The sequence below is a fragment of the Canis lupus genome, chromosome 5, assembly GCF_003254725.2.
Source record: "Canis lupus dingo isolate Sandy chromosome 5, ASM325472v2, whole genome shotgun sequence".
NCBI classification, from domain to species: Eukaryota; Metazoa; Chordata; class Mammalia; order Carnivora; family Canidae; genus Canis; species Canis lupus.
The window spans coordinates 2,946,518-2,959,851 of record NC_064247.1 but is presented as its reverse complement, the minus strand read 5'-3'; the positions used below and the strand labels follow the sequence as shown (position 1 = coordinate 2,959,851).

General features: G+C 49.8%; 1 protein-coding gene across 7 annotated transcripts in view; it reads left to right on the top strand.

Annotated features, from left to right (window-relative positions):
* Positions 1-13,334, top strand: part of NTM (neurotrimin) — a 940,510-nt gene that overhangs the window by 713,403 nt on the left and 213,773 nt on the right. The gene's annotated exons all lie outside the window — the stretch shown is intronic.

Below are 13,334 nucleotides of genomic sequence, written 5' to 3'. Positions count from 1 at the left end.
GCTGCTCTGGTGTCTGTCATTTCTCCCTGTGAGAGCCTCAACCCTTTAAGATCATAGTCCATCTCTTTAGGAAGGCCCCCTGAGCCGTTTAGGGCACCACATACCTGAGGGATGGGACTGGGTTAGGAAGGGCTGAATTATTTCACCAGAATTTAGCAATCCGTTCAGGACTCTGGACTCCATGTGTTGGTAAATAGAGGTCCCTTTCAGTTTAAGAACAGCAGGCTTTTCCTCTTTTTTTTTTTTTTATTGTGATGATTATTATTATTTTTGTGGTTCCCATGGAAACTACCAGAGTGAGAGAACAAAAAAGTCAGGGAGGTTAACGTGATGAGGCGGCCCCCATATGCTTAAGAAGACTGAGCGTGTCTGTGTGTGCGTGCGTCTGTGTGTGCGTGCTTGCACGGCGTTCACTTTGTTCTCCAGCACACTGCTGGGTCAGGGGAAATTGTGATGTTTATTCACCGCATTTGTTACAATCGGGCTCAACAAGGAGACAACTATCAGCTTTGAGCAATTAGGGAGCCTTTGTAATGACAGCTCCATCAGATTAATAGCAGGGGGAGGGAAGGCAGAGATGGAGACATTCAGAACGTGAGCCAGAGGAGTGTCAGGGAAGGAGGCATAACTCAAAAATGGAATCACCGGCTGGGCGGCATTTCCCTCTCATGTTCCTCGGAGCAGGATGCTCGGGGTGCCTCCCGTTTGGCTTTAATGGGGCATGGGAAAGACAGCTGCCTGGCAGGCCTGAGCGTCCCTGGGCTCTGCATCTGCTGCTCTCACGGTTGCTCTTCCCCGCCTTTGCCATCCTCTACCTGGTTTTGGGGTAGGAGAGGAGCCAGCCCGGGTCCCTTTTCCCAAATGGTCAAGCAGACCACCAACATCTTGGGCCACCAGAAGAGGGTCACAAAAAACTGTGTGGAGTTTCCTCAGAATTAAAAATAGACCTGCCCTATGACCCAGCAATTGCACTGCTGGGGGTTTACCCTAAAGATACAGATGCAATGAAATGCCAGAACACCTGTACCCCGATGTTTCTAGCAGCAATGTCCACAATAGCCAAACTGTGGAAGGAGCCTTGGTGTCCATAGAAAGATGATGGATAAAGAAGATGTGGTCTCTGTATACATTGGAATATTCCTCAGCCATTAGAAACGACAAATACCCACCATTTGCTTTGACGTGGAGGGACCTAAGGGTATTATGCTGAGTGAAATAAGTCAATCGGAGAAGGACAAACATTATATGGTCTCATTCATTTGGGGAAGATAAAAAATAGTGGAAGGGAATAAAGGGGAAAGGAGAAAAAAATAGTGGGAAATATCAGAAAGGGAGACAGAGCATGAGAGACTCCTAACACTGGGAAACGAACTAGGGGTGGTGGAAGGGGAGGAGGGCGGGGGGTGGGGGTGACTGGGTGACGGGCACTGAGGGGGGCACTTGATGGGATGAGCACTGGGTGTTATGCTATATGTTGGCAAATTGAACTCCAATAAAAAAATCAAACTACATTTTAAAAATTCAAAAAAAAAATGTCCCTTTGCAAAAGAACATGCTCCCCCCATCTTCTGGAGGGACAGGTGACGCGTGGGAGCACCGTGGCCATGGCGATCAGAACAGCCATCGTGATATAGGCGGTAGAAGGAAGAAACAGACTGGAGATCCCTGAACTGAGGGTCATGCCGTCTCATTGGCATCTGAGTAGAGAACACAAAAGACAAGAGCCAGAGAGGACATGCATGTGACAGAGGTCCCTGGTCCACTCCCACCCGCGTCCCCCCTTCGGTTGTGTGCTCTTGTGTCTGAAAGAGAAGGACCCCGCTCTCCAGTCATCCTCGCACCTGAGTACGGCAGGGCTCTAGCTCACATGACTGTGGCTCCACGTGCCACTTTCAGACCTTCTGCAGCTGTTTACCACGAAGCAAGGTCACCTCACAAGATTCACATTGGAAACGCAGGAGCCGTCATCAGCTCGGGCCACTTAACGACTGCTCTGAGCAGAGCCCACGGTGGCCCCCGTCCTGTCTCATGAGCAGGAACGCCAACACTGGACTATAACTGAACCAGAAACTCTCTCTTTTTTTAAAAAAAAATATTTTGTTTATTCATGAGAGACACAGAGAGAGAGGCAGAGACACAGGCCAAGGAGAAGCAGGCTTCCTGCAGGGAGCCCCGTGTGGGACTCGATCCCGGGACCCCAGGGTCACGCCCTGAGCGAAGGCAGGCGCTCACCACCAAGCCCCCCACATGCCCCAAGACTCTTCTTTTGCATCAACTGTTGAAATTGTTGAGTTTGCCACCATCTTACCTGATGCAGCAGCTCCCTGGACAGTGGCAGGAAGCGGGGCATCACTTCCTAACCCGTCCCCATTGCCGTGTCAGTCCCCGACATTTGCCATAGCGCCTCTGTGACGAAGTCCAGCCCAGTCTGAGGGACACATTCCATCTGATTGCCTGTTCCTCCTCCTTCATTATGACTGCCAGACACTGGTCCCTCTTAACTTTTTGGCTTTTTTTTTTTTTTTTTTTTCCTGAAAAACATTTTTTTTTTCTTTCTGACCAACGGCCTTTGATTGCAAGGAGCAACTCAGTTACACATTGCCGGAGTAACAGAGTGTGTTGTAATTGGCCGGGAATCGGTCTTGAAATGTCAAGGAAAGATTTATTTCCTAGTGCAACCTCTCTAGGTGCTAATTTTGCTATAGGCTGCTGGATAATGGTTCCCGCTCACAATGGGCGAGAGTTCCTAATCAGAATACAGGGCTGTAATTGGGTTGAAGGGATTTTAAATCATTAAAGTTGCATTTAGAAAGGGGAATAGAAATAGAACCCCAAGATTGAATGACTCACTTAGTATTTAATGAGGGAGTCATGCAGTATTACTTATAATATTCTCTTAATGACCTTACAAGCAATGTAACTCCCCCCGCCCTCCAGGGTCTATTCACAAGGCACAATTCTGCAGTCTCGGATTCAACACTGTGGAGCAATTAATTACTGACCCATCAAGGAGCAATCAGGCTCTGCTCGGCCAGCAGAAGCTCTGAATTCCTTCCTCACTGTCTCCTCCGTCTTCATCTCCCTGACCGCCTTGTTCTAGGGCTGCCAGGAGGGGAGTCGACATTTACCAAGCCATAAATCATCATGCAGTTGGTGGAAAGCCAGCTTGCCAGGGGAGCAATAGGGTATCGAAGAGGAAGGTCCAGAGGAGGAGGGTTTGGAAGGAAGATGGAAGGCTCTTGGGAATGCACAGTCTGCAGCACTCAGGATACTCTCCCGTGTTTCCACCCGGGGCTGGGATGTGCCGGTTTATCCAGTCTCCATCACCAGTTGGGTTCTCCCATGACTGGATCTCTGTGTTGCTGGGAAACATACTACCAATGATTAGTGTTAGAGATTCAGGGGTATAAGGGAAAAAAGAACATACTTGGGAGCCCTTATACATCAGGCCCTACTTCTCTTGAGTCAAGTGACCTCAGACGTGTTAGTAAGTGTGCAACACATAGTAGGCACTTAGCAGGTGGTAGCTGCCTTTCATGGGATTGTGCCCAACACTCACCGCCGTCGGCTCACTCAATGCGTTTCACAAGGTGTAAAGCTCTGGCTCGTATTTGGGATTTTATCTCCTGGTAGATCCACAAGGCCTCCGGATGACAAATGGAATTCCCCATCAGTGGAATTTCTTACAGTTTAGGTTGTGGAGGGGCAGCTTAAAGCATCGACGTACCTAATCCCCAGGTTCAACAAGGCGCCAGGCCCTCCAGAGAGAGCATGCGTGCTGTGTGTGTGTTGCCCGAGTCACTGAGAAAAGCCACCCCCCCCCCCCCCCCCCCCCCCCCCGCTGAGGACACAAAGTTCGGAAAAGGATCTCTTGTAGACGGACCTGTCTGAAGGAGCCTGGAGTCAGAAGGTCCTGAGTCAGCCTCTGTTGGCAGCCCACTCCATGTCAGCCAGGCTGCTGAGAGCTTGGGTGACCAGGACATCCCTGCACAGCGAGGGCTTTGGATTCTAAGGGGTCAGTCATGCCACTTGTTCCATTGTGAGTGAAGTCATTTGGGAAGTGACTCCATCCCCTTTAGTACTGAAAAGAAGTCTATGACTTTCTTTTATGCTTCCGCGGTAATTTGTATTGGCTTGACATCGCAAGTGAGTGAGTCAACTGAGATGCGCTCTCAGATCAGGCCTGTCTGGGAAGGCTTTCTGAGGAGGTCTGTGGTTCTTGGGCCTGGAAGGGAGGAGGAGCTCCTCATACACCTGTGACAACATGGACTTCAGAGGCAATACAGGTTTTTCTCTTTATTTTTATTAATTTATTTTTTAATATTTTATTTATTTATTCATGAGAGACACACAGAGAGAGAGAGGCAGAGACACAGGCAGAGGGAGAAGCAGGCTCCATGCAGGGAGCCCGATGCGGGACTTGATCCCAGGACCCCTGGGGTCACACCCTGGGCCAAAGGCGGATGCTCAACCGCTGAGTCAACCAGGTGTCCCTAGGTTTTTCTCTTTAGAATTAATTTTGTATTTTTACTGGGGTAGTTGTGAAGAGGCCCATCCCCTAAGCTTAAGAAGTCAGTAGGGGAAGGGGGCTGACCTTGGTTGGGTTCCTCCTAATAGGTGGATGGTCACTATACAGAAGGGGCCCTGTTTGCTGTGCTCATTGTGCAGTTGAGTCAAGCCTTACGCTGCTGCACAGACTTGCCTACAGCCTACATTCTCCCTCTACCCCTTTCCCCACTTTGTCGGACTAATGCAAGGAAAGACATGCGGCAAATACCACGTTATATTTGTTATCTCCGATGTCCATTGAGCCCACTGGAAAGACGTGTGATGTGATTTGGAAAGGGAAGACAACTAGGATCCTCTTTAATTACGAGGTGTTGGCTGATTTGAATTTAGTAACTGTGGAGACACCAGGAGTTCTATCAGCGTCGACCAAAAATTAAAAATGATGATAACGCCTGCTTCCTGCAAACCAAAGACAAAACAGTGTAACATTGCGTGTGAGAGAACCAGCACTCGTTTATGCAGTCCACCTCTTCTCCCCCAAATGGTGACTCACTTCTAAGAAAAATCAAATGATGCCTTAAACGCAAAGAGGTGGCCCATTATTTTAGGGGCTCCTGTGGAGACTCGTTGGGCACACAGATTCCTCACCACTACAGCCGTCTCCACGGCATCATCCATTCTGAGACCTTCAGTGTCTGTTCTTTCTTTTAAAGAGGGCCGCCTCTTCAAATATGATAACCTAGGGTGTGAGAGCTTTTCATCTTGGGTTGTACTTGGTACCCAGAGGCTAGACTCACTAAGACCAGCACTCCAGACCACGCGCCTCAGTTGTTCCCCAAAGACGGCCCTTCTCTGACCAATGCTATTACTTTGGCTGTGGTTTTTCAATCTTCGATCCCAGCTCTAGCTGGTGACAGCTAGCCTGGAGGGTCTCTTACGAAGGAGAAACCACGCTCTAGTGGGCTAACATAGTGCACGAGTGCGAGCCTTGTGAAACCTAGAGCATCTTTGTGCAGATTAGATCCGGACGTGTAACTCCCACCCTGGAGCCATACCTGAATTTCAGCCCTCCGTGTACCCCTTGGCGGGACTCCTTTGTGCAGTGAACGGCCTGTGCAACTTGTCCATGGAGCCCTGCTCTCCCACAGTCTGGACTGTTTTGATCGCAACGAGAGCAATGTCCGAGGGGTCTGCTGAATATTCACACTAAACTTTATGTTTATATTTAGTCGGAGCGATAGTTTTGTCTTCTTTATAAAAGCAGCAAATCCCCAGAAGCTGGTCAGGAGCACCAGCTGTTTACTGCCTGCAGAAGCCGCTGCTTATCTCCTTGTAACAACCTGCCTTTTTAGAGATCATGTCTTAATTAACTCCGTGTTATCGAAACTGAAATTGTAGCAACATTGTAAAATCAAATTGTAAATGAAAGATAAAGGGGAAAGAGCTCTGCTGACCAGGAACAGAGCGTGGAACCCTCTCCTGAGCTGGTCGTCGGCTACAAGCTGGTTGTTGGCGGCCCGCTGAGACTCACAACAATCAAGTCCTATTTTGCTCCATTTGGAAGGAATCTTAGAGCTCTTGTAATCCAGTGACTTTCAAATATATATTTTTTTAAATTTCATGACATACAGTGTAGAATATTGTGCCATTTTCTATTCTCTCCTACTCATTTAATTAAAAAAAAAAAAAAAGAACTGCCTCTTAAAAATCACTCAGTTGCCCTCATGACCTACTACAGATTGACATGAAGACTGCAAAACAGTGATCCAGGCCAGTTCCTAAATTTTAAGGATTAAAGGCCAAAGAGCGAAGTGACTTGTCCAGGGCACTGAGCACTGTCAATGCAGGACAGCACCATGAGGAGCAGGACTTCGCTCCCCTCTCCCCTCCGTGGAGCCTGGGATGGGCGGAACAGCAAGCACTGCCCTCTGTGGAGACAGCTGAGCTGCTTTCTCATGTAAACAGGATGAGTAGAAGCCCCTGGTGCCTGCTGCAGGGCTCTGGGTTCCCTGTAGAAGCAGTCGGAGTGTAGACCACCACCAGCAGGTCTCGCCCTGCCTACTTCATCACCCCCTCCTCCCTCTTTCCCCCACTTCATTCACGTGGCACCAACTAATCCGGGGTGTACTCCCCTCCACTCGAGCTGCTGCTTCTGAGCCACCGGACCGAACTGGTAAATAAGAGAGGCCATCTCGGGAAGACTCCGACTCCAAATTTTTGAAGGAAAGAAAGCACTTGGGATATTTATGACAGACGTCTCTTCATCTCTCTGCTCGTGTTGGCACACATTTTACATAATAAAAGACATTTTCCAAATGAAAGGCTCCTGGTTGATAACACTGCATCCACAGCTTCATCTCCATCGCTCTTGGAAGCCATCGGTGGACCCAAACGGAGTTTATTTAGTACCTTTCTGTAATATCGATGGGCGTCATTGATAAAGTATGCATTTGGTCTCGTTGTCCCAGAGCGGGGATTGATTTGGATGGAGGGGGGCTGACACCCACCATGCTGCCGTCAGGGGCGGGCCGGGAGCAAGTCAGGGGTGAGGGTAGAGGTGGCCCATATAGCAGAGGAGATGGAGGAGACAAGGACGCCAGCCTCCCTCGAGCTGCACCCACGAGCCCATGCCTCTGTGACCGTTCAGCTACAATGTGCAGGACGGGGGCGTGAGGGGCAAGTGATCTCTACTAACTTCTCTTAACTCCGTTGCCTCATTTCCTGTCGCCCTGCATGTGGGCAGCAGATGACTTGAATGGCTGCATTCACAGAAGATGACTTTCTTCTGCACACGGGGGCCGGGGAGGGGCTGGGGGGGTGGTGCTGTGGCTGCCTTGGGTTAGCTTCCTTCCCTTCCTGCTCAGGGAATCCCCTCCTATCTTCCCTTCGAGGGTTCACGCCCACCCCCGCCCCCTCACAGACCTGTGCAGCCGCGGAGCCTCCAACGGAGATACGGGAGGGAGGTGAGCTATCAGCTGTGATTTAATGAAGAGTATCACTGTCAGATTTTACAAAATGGAATTTCATCCGATGCCGAAGGAAGACGTCTGCATAGAAACTACAGAGGGAAATTTGACAGCTTTCTCAATCCAGTTATCAAAGCATTTGCAGTTCAAAGCAGGTGAAACAATAATGTAATCTTAGCACTGAATGCTCATTTGTATCTGAGCGTTTCAATAAATAAAATGGTGGGGGGAAGGAAAGCAGACCTGTTGTCTCCAATCCACTAAATTTAATATCCAGGGTATTGACTGACAGCTTTTTATCACCATAATTAGTATGGATTGTTTCTGAGGCCATTGATCAATCTTCCCTACCTCTGTGGGCTCGAGCTGCTGTTTTCTTCCTCTCTTGCCCTCCCCACCTTTTATTTTAATATTGATCCTGCCAGTTGCATTCCACCACAGGAGGCTGCTCACTTAGACAAAAGGCCTGGATCACGGGCCGCGCAGCCGCCATTCCCGCGTGGTGTCCTGCCTTTGACGTCCCACTGGGTCTCATCCACTGTGACGCTGTGGCCTGAGTCCTGGGTCCAGTGACCCAGCTCCTCTGATGCAACCACACACGTTGAAGATGGGCCACAGAGCCGGGGGTCAGTAGATACTTTTTGGGTAAACTGAGGAACTCAGCCGTGCATGCGTATGTGTGTGTGTCCATGCACACAATTTGTTCTATCTAATGTGAGCCAGTGTCCCAAGACCTTCTTATTTCTCACCAAATTCTCCCAATTCGATATCCTCATTACATTTCCTCTCTGGTGTGTCTTTCTAGCTCTGTCTCTCTATCACCAGTGAGAGAGTCCTATTCCCCACTAGCTCTTCCCTCCACTGTTGTGACCATGTACTGTGTGGGCTCCTGCCTCCTATCCTGTCTTGGCTAACCCCAGCCTTCCATCCGAAAACCCTCCATGCAGACGGCAGGTAGGCGGATGAAAAATACACCCTTATTATTCCTTTTGAGTGACTCTCATCATAGAAGGCATTCTTCTCTTTTTGTAAGGTTTTATTTATTTGAGAGAGAGCACGCGCGCATGAGTGTGAGGAGCAGTAAGGAAGGCGTAAACAGACTCCACGCTGAGCATGGAGCCCAATGTGGGGCAACGGAGTCAAGAGAGCTGAAACCAAGAGTCGGATGCTTAAGCGACTGAGCCCCCCTTAACCACTGAGGCGCCTTCGTCACTATCACTTCATCTATAACCTGACTCTCCCTACCTCAAGGTCCCATTTCTCCCCACCCCCTGCTGGTACTTCACACTCTGGAAAGAACTGCCTATAGTTTTTCTCACCACCTTTCTCATCCCTCAGAGCCTTTGCTCAGCACTTCATTTTGCCTGTCACACCCTTCCTATCCCTTTTCCCCTTGACTATTCTTTCTCATCCCTCAGACATGAGCTCAGACGGCCTCTCTCTCGGGAAGCGTTCTTCTAGCCCCACAGCGCTCCAACTATGTCTTCCCTCTGTCCTCCGAGATTCTTGTGGAGTATGCATACATATTCTTTTTATGTGTCTCCATCTCATAGTAGAAGGGAAACCCCTGGGGGACAGGACCTGTGTATTTTTCTTTGTTCTATCCCATGCGAGGAACACCAGGAACCCAGAATGTGGTTTTCCTAATATGAGAAATAAGTATCCCAGGGAAGAGAATCAGTGGACCCACCGAGAGCTGGTGCATCTTTTGTATCACGCAAAGTATGTCCCTAGTGCATGTAAACATGCAGGGCCGTATGGCTCAGCTGCACCATGGAAGAGAGCTGGGTAGAGCCGTGCTTATTTTCAGGATGGGGAGAAGAGGTGGGAGATTGCCTCTTCTGTGGGGAAGGAAATGGCGAGGTACCTCTCCCTGACCACAAAGAATGCAGGCATTGCACGTCGGGTGGTTGCCCAGCTCGCTCCTTCAGACTGGGCCACCTACACACGAAATGCTGTGTTCTCTCATGGGCTTTCCTCATGCAATTTCTCTCTGTCCCACTTTGCCTTGGGGATCACACTCTCAGGGTCACTTTTCTGAAGGCCATTTCCCAAGGACAGCACGTGTTAGGCATCTCTGAAGGTGCCCGACTGAGTCCTCATGGACCGGCATGGCTTCCACGCTGAGAGACAGCCCCTCACCCCCAAGTGTCCGCCTGGCCGTGTGGAGCCTGTCTTCCCGACATCCCTGGCGCAACAGCTCAGCCCCTTACAGGTGCCTGCGCACATCATCCGCCTCATGTTGAGGCATTCAACTAAGGGCAACTCTCATTCCTCACTGAGCACAACGGAGCCAAATTGGACTGTAAAGGCCACACGTTCCTGAGGGCCCCAGAGGGCCTGTGGCATCTATAATGCAAATCGGCCCCATAGAAAAGCAAAGCAGTGCCAAGGCTGGCCCTCATTTCATCCCCATCATGCCTATTGTGGAGCATCAGGAGCAGATGTTTCTAGAGGTGACCCCCAGATGCACGCGGGCACGCACGGCACCTCCTCTTTCCAGGCTCTTCTATAAGACAGATTTGACAGACTGATACCACTTGGCACATCGTCCCTGCCAGATTGGAATCAGGCCCTTCTACCGTCTTTGGAGTCCATTGTGGCTTCAAGGAAAACGTACAGAAGGAATGTGATTCTTAGCTACACAGCCAATTTTCCCTTTGCTAGTGTGCTGGCATTTCTAATCTCGGGCATTTTGTTGCTGCCGAGCGCCTAACTACACATGCAATCTCCAGTTTAGGAGCTTTGATATTTGCAGGCCTGTGGAAATGCCTTTTTATGTTCCTACAGTTGGTCTGCTTAATTTATCATAGAGCGAAACTATTAAACAGGCTTCAGACTATATGGTTAGATTCTTCCCGGTTACCTACGGCTGGCGACGGGTGGCAAAATGTAAGGAACGGACCTACTCTCTGTCTTGAGTTTTCTGAGGCTTCTATGTGTATGCACTGCAGCCTGGGAAGAGATGCCAATGCTCCTCTTCCTTCCTTCCTTCCTTCCTCCCTCCCTCCCTCCCTCACTCCCTTCCTTCCTTCCTTCCTTCCTTCCTTCCTTCCTTCCTTCCTTCCTTCCTTCTCCCCTTCCTTCTCCCCTTCTTTCCTCCCTTCCTTCTTCTCCCCTTCCTTCCTTCTTCTCCCCTTCCTTCTTTCCTTCCTTCCTTCCTTCCTTCCTTCCTTCCTTCCTTCCTTCCTTCCTTCCTTCTTTCCTTCCTTCTTCTCCCCTTCCTTCCTTCCTCCCTCCCTCCTTCCTTCTTTCCTTCCTTCCTTTCCTCTCTTCCTCATTTCCTTCCTTCCTTCCTTCCTTCCTTCCTTCCTTCCTTCCTTCCTTCCTTCTCTTCCTCGTTTCCTTCCTTCCTTCTTTCTCTTCCACCCTTCCTTTTTTCTTTCCTTCTCTCCCTCCGTCCCTTCCTTCCTTCCTTCTTTCCTTCCTTCCCTTCCTTTTTTCTTTCCTTCTCTTCCTCCCTTCGTTTTTGCTTTCCTTCCCTTCCTTCCTTCCTTCCTTCCTTCCTTCCTTCCTTCCTTCCTCCCTCCCTCCCTTCCTTCTTTCCCTTCCTCCCTTCCTTCCTGCCTCCCTTCCTTCCTTCCTTCCTTCTCTTCCTCTCTTCCTCGTTTCCTTCCTTCCTTCCTTCCTTCCTTCCTTCCTTCCTTCCTTCTTTCCTTCCTTCTTTTCTCCCTCCCTTCCTTTTTTCTTTCCTTCTCTTCCTCCCTTCCTTCCTTCCTTCCTTCTTTCCTTCCTTCCCTTCCTTTTTTCTTTCCTTCTCTTCCTCCCTTCCTTCCTTCCTTCCTTCTTTCCTTCCTTCCCTTCCTTTTTCTTTCCTTCTCTTCCTCCCTTCCTTTTTTCTTTCCCTCCCTCCCTCCCTTCCTTCCTTTCCTTCCTTCCTTCCTGCCCTCCCTTCCTTCCTTCCTTCTCTTCCTCTCTTCCTCATTTCCTTCCTTCCTTCCTTCCTTCCTTCCTTCCTTCCTTCCTTCCTTCCTTCCTTCCTTCTTTCTCTTCCTCGTTTCCTTCCTTCCTTCTTTCTCTTCCACCCTTCCTTTTTTCTTTCCTTCTCTCCCTTCCTTCCTTCCTTCCTTCCTTCCTTCCTTCCTTCCTTCCTTCTTTCCTTCCTTCCCTTACTTTTTTCTTTCCTTCTCTTCCTCCCTTCGTTTTTGCTTTCCTTCCCTTCCTTCCTTCCTTCCTTCCTTCTCTTCCTTCCTTCCTTCCTCCCTCCCTCCCTCCCTCCCTTCCTTCCTTCTTTCCCTTCCTCCCTTCCTTCCTGCCTCCCTTCCTTCCTTCCTTCCTTCTCTTCCTCTCTTCCTCGTTTCCTTCCTTCCTTCCTTCCTTCTTTCCTTCCTTCTTTTTCTCCCTCCCTTCCTTTTTTCTTTCCTTCTCTTCCTCCCTTCCTTCCTTCCTTCTTCCTTCCTTCCTTCCTTCCTTCCTTCCTTCCTTCCTTCCTTCCTTCCTTCCCTTCCTCCCTCCCTTCCTTCCTTTCTTCTTTCCTTCTCTTCGTCCCTTCCTTGTTTCCTTTCCTTTCCTTTCCTTTCCTTTCCTTTCCTTTCCTTTCCTTTCCTTTCCTTTCCTATCTTCCATTCATCTGGCTTTTTTCCCCCTATAATGAACAGTTGATGAAAGAGTACAAGATATGAAACTTCTCTCGCTCTTTATTTTTTTAAAGATTTATTTAAAAAAAAAAAAAAAAAAAAAAGATTTATTTATTTATTTATTTATTTATTTATTTATTTATTTATGATAGTGAGAGAGAGAGAGAGAGAGAGAGAGAGAGAGAGATTGGCAGAGACACAGGAGGAGGGAGAAGCAGGCTCCATGCCGGGAGCCCGACATGGGGCTCAATCCCGGGACTCCAGGATCGCGCCCTGGGCCAAAGGCAGGTGCCAAACCGCTGAGCCACCCAGGGATCCCTCTCTCGCTCTTTAAAAATTGATTTCACACAATGCCAGATGAAGAGAGCAACCCTGTTGTCACATAAGGAAGCCTCACTGTGGTGGTTTATTTACATCTGTCCTCCTCTCACCAGGAAAAGCCTCCCTTTTCTTCATGTGAGCTACCCCCCCAGACTGACCCAGATTCCTGTCACCTTCCCACCCATGTCACCAGGCAGGACTCAGCCAGGGCTCTAACCCCACGCAGCAGAAGGAGCACGATTTGGGCCCAGAGGCCTGGGCAGAGTGTAGGAGGTGATGCGATGTCTGGGAGCTGCGCCCCAGTTAGTGAGGGTGAATGGCAATGGGGAACATACAAACTCCCAAGGGACGGAGATGCTAGAAGTTCAGAATAAATAAATGTATCTGCTTATTAACTTAATGTGTATGGTTAGGTCAGGAACCCGTTTGTATTAGTGCAGAAAAGAGCTATTGAAAATCATCTCTGACTGAAAAAAGCATGGGGAAGGAAAAGAAAAGGGAAAAAGCAGAGGAACAACCTGGACATGAGTAAGTATGGGAGGGAGGGAAGAGGCTGAGAGAGAAGGTGGAGGGGGAAGCAGATGGAAGGAGGAGCAGGTGGAGGGGGAAGCAGAAGGAAAGAGGAGCAGGTGGAGGGAGGAGCAGGAGGGGGGAGCAGGTGGAGGGAGGTGCAGATGGAGGGAGGTGCAGGTGGAGGAAGGTGCAGATGGAGGGGTAGCAGGTGGAGGGGGAGCAGGGGGAGGAGGGAGCAGAGAGAGGGAGGAGTGGGGTAAGGGGGACTGGGGGGTTAGCAGGGGGAGGGGGAGTGGGCAAGGGGGAGCAGGGGGAGGAGGAGCAGGTGAGGTGGAGCTGGCAAGGGGGAGTGAGGGGAGGGGGAGCAGGTGGGGGGAAGCAGGGTGAGGGGGAAGCAGGGTGAAGGGGGAGTGGACGGAGGGGGTAGCAGGGGGAGGGGGGAGCAGGC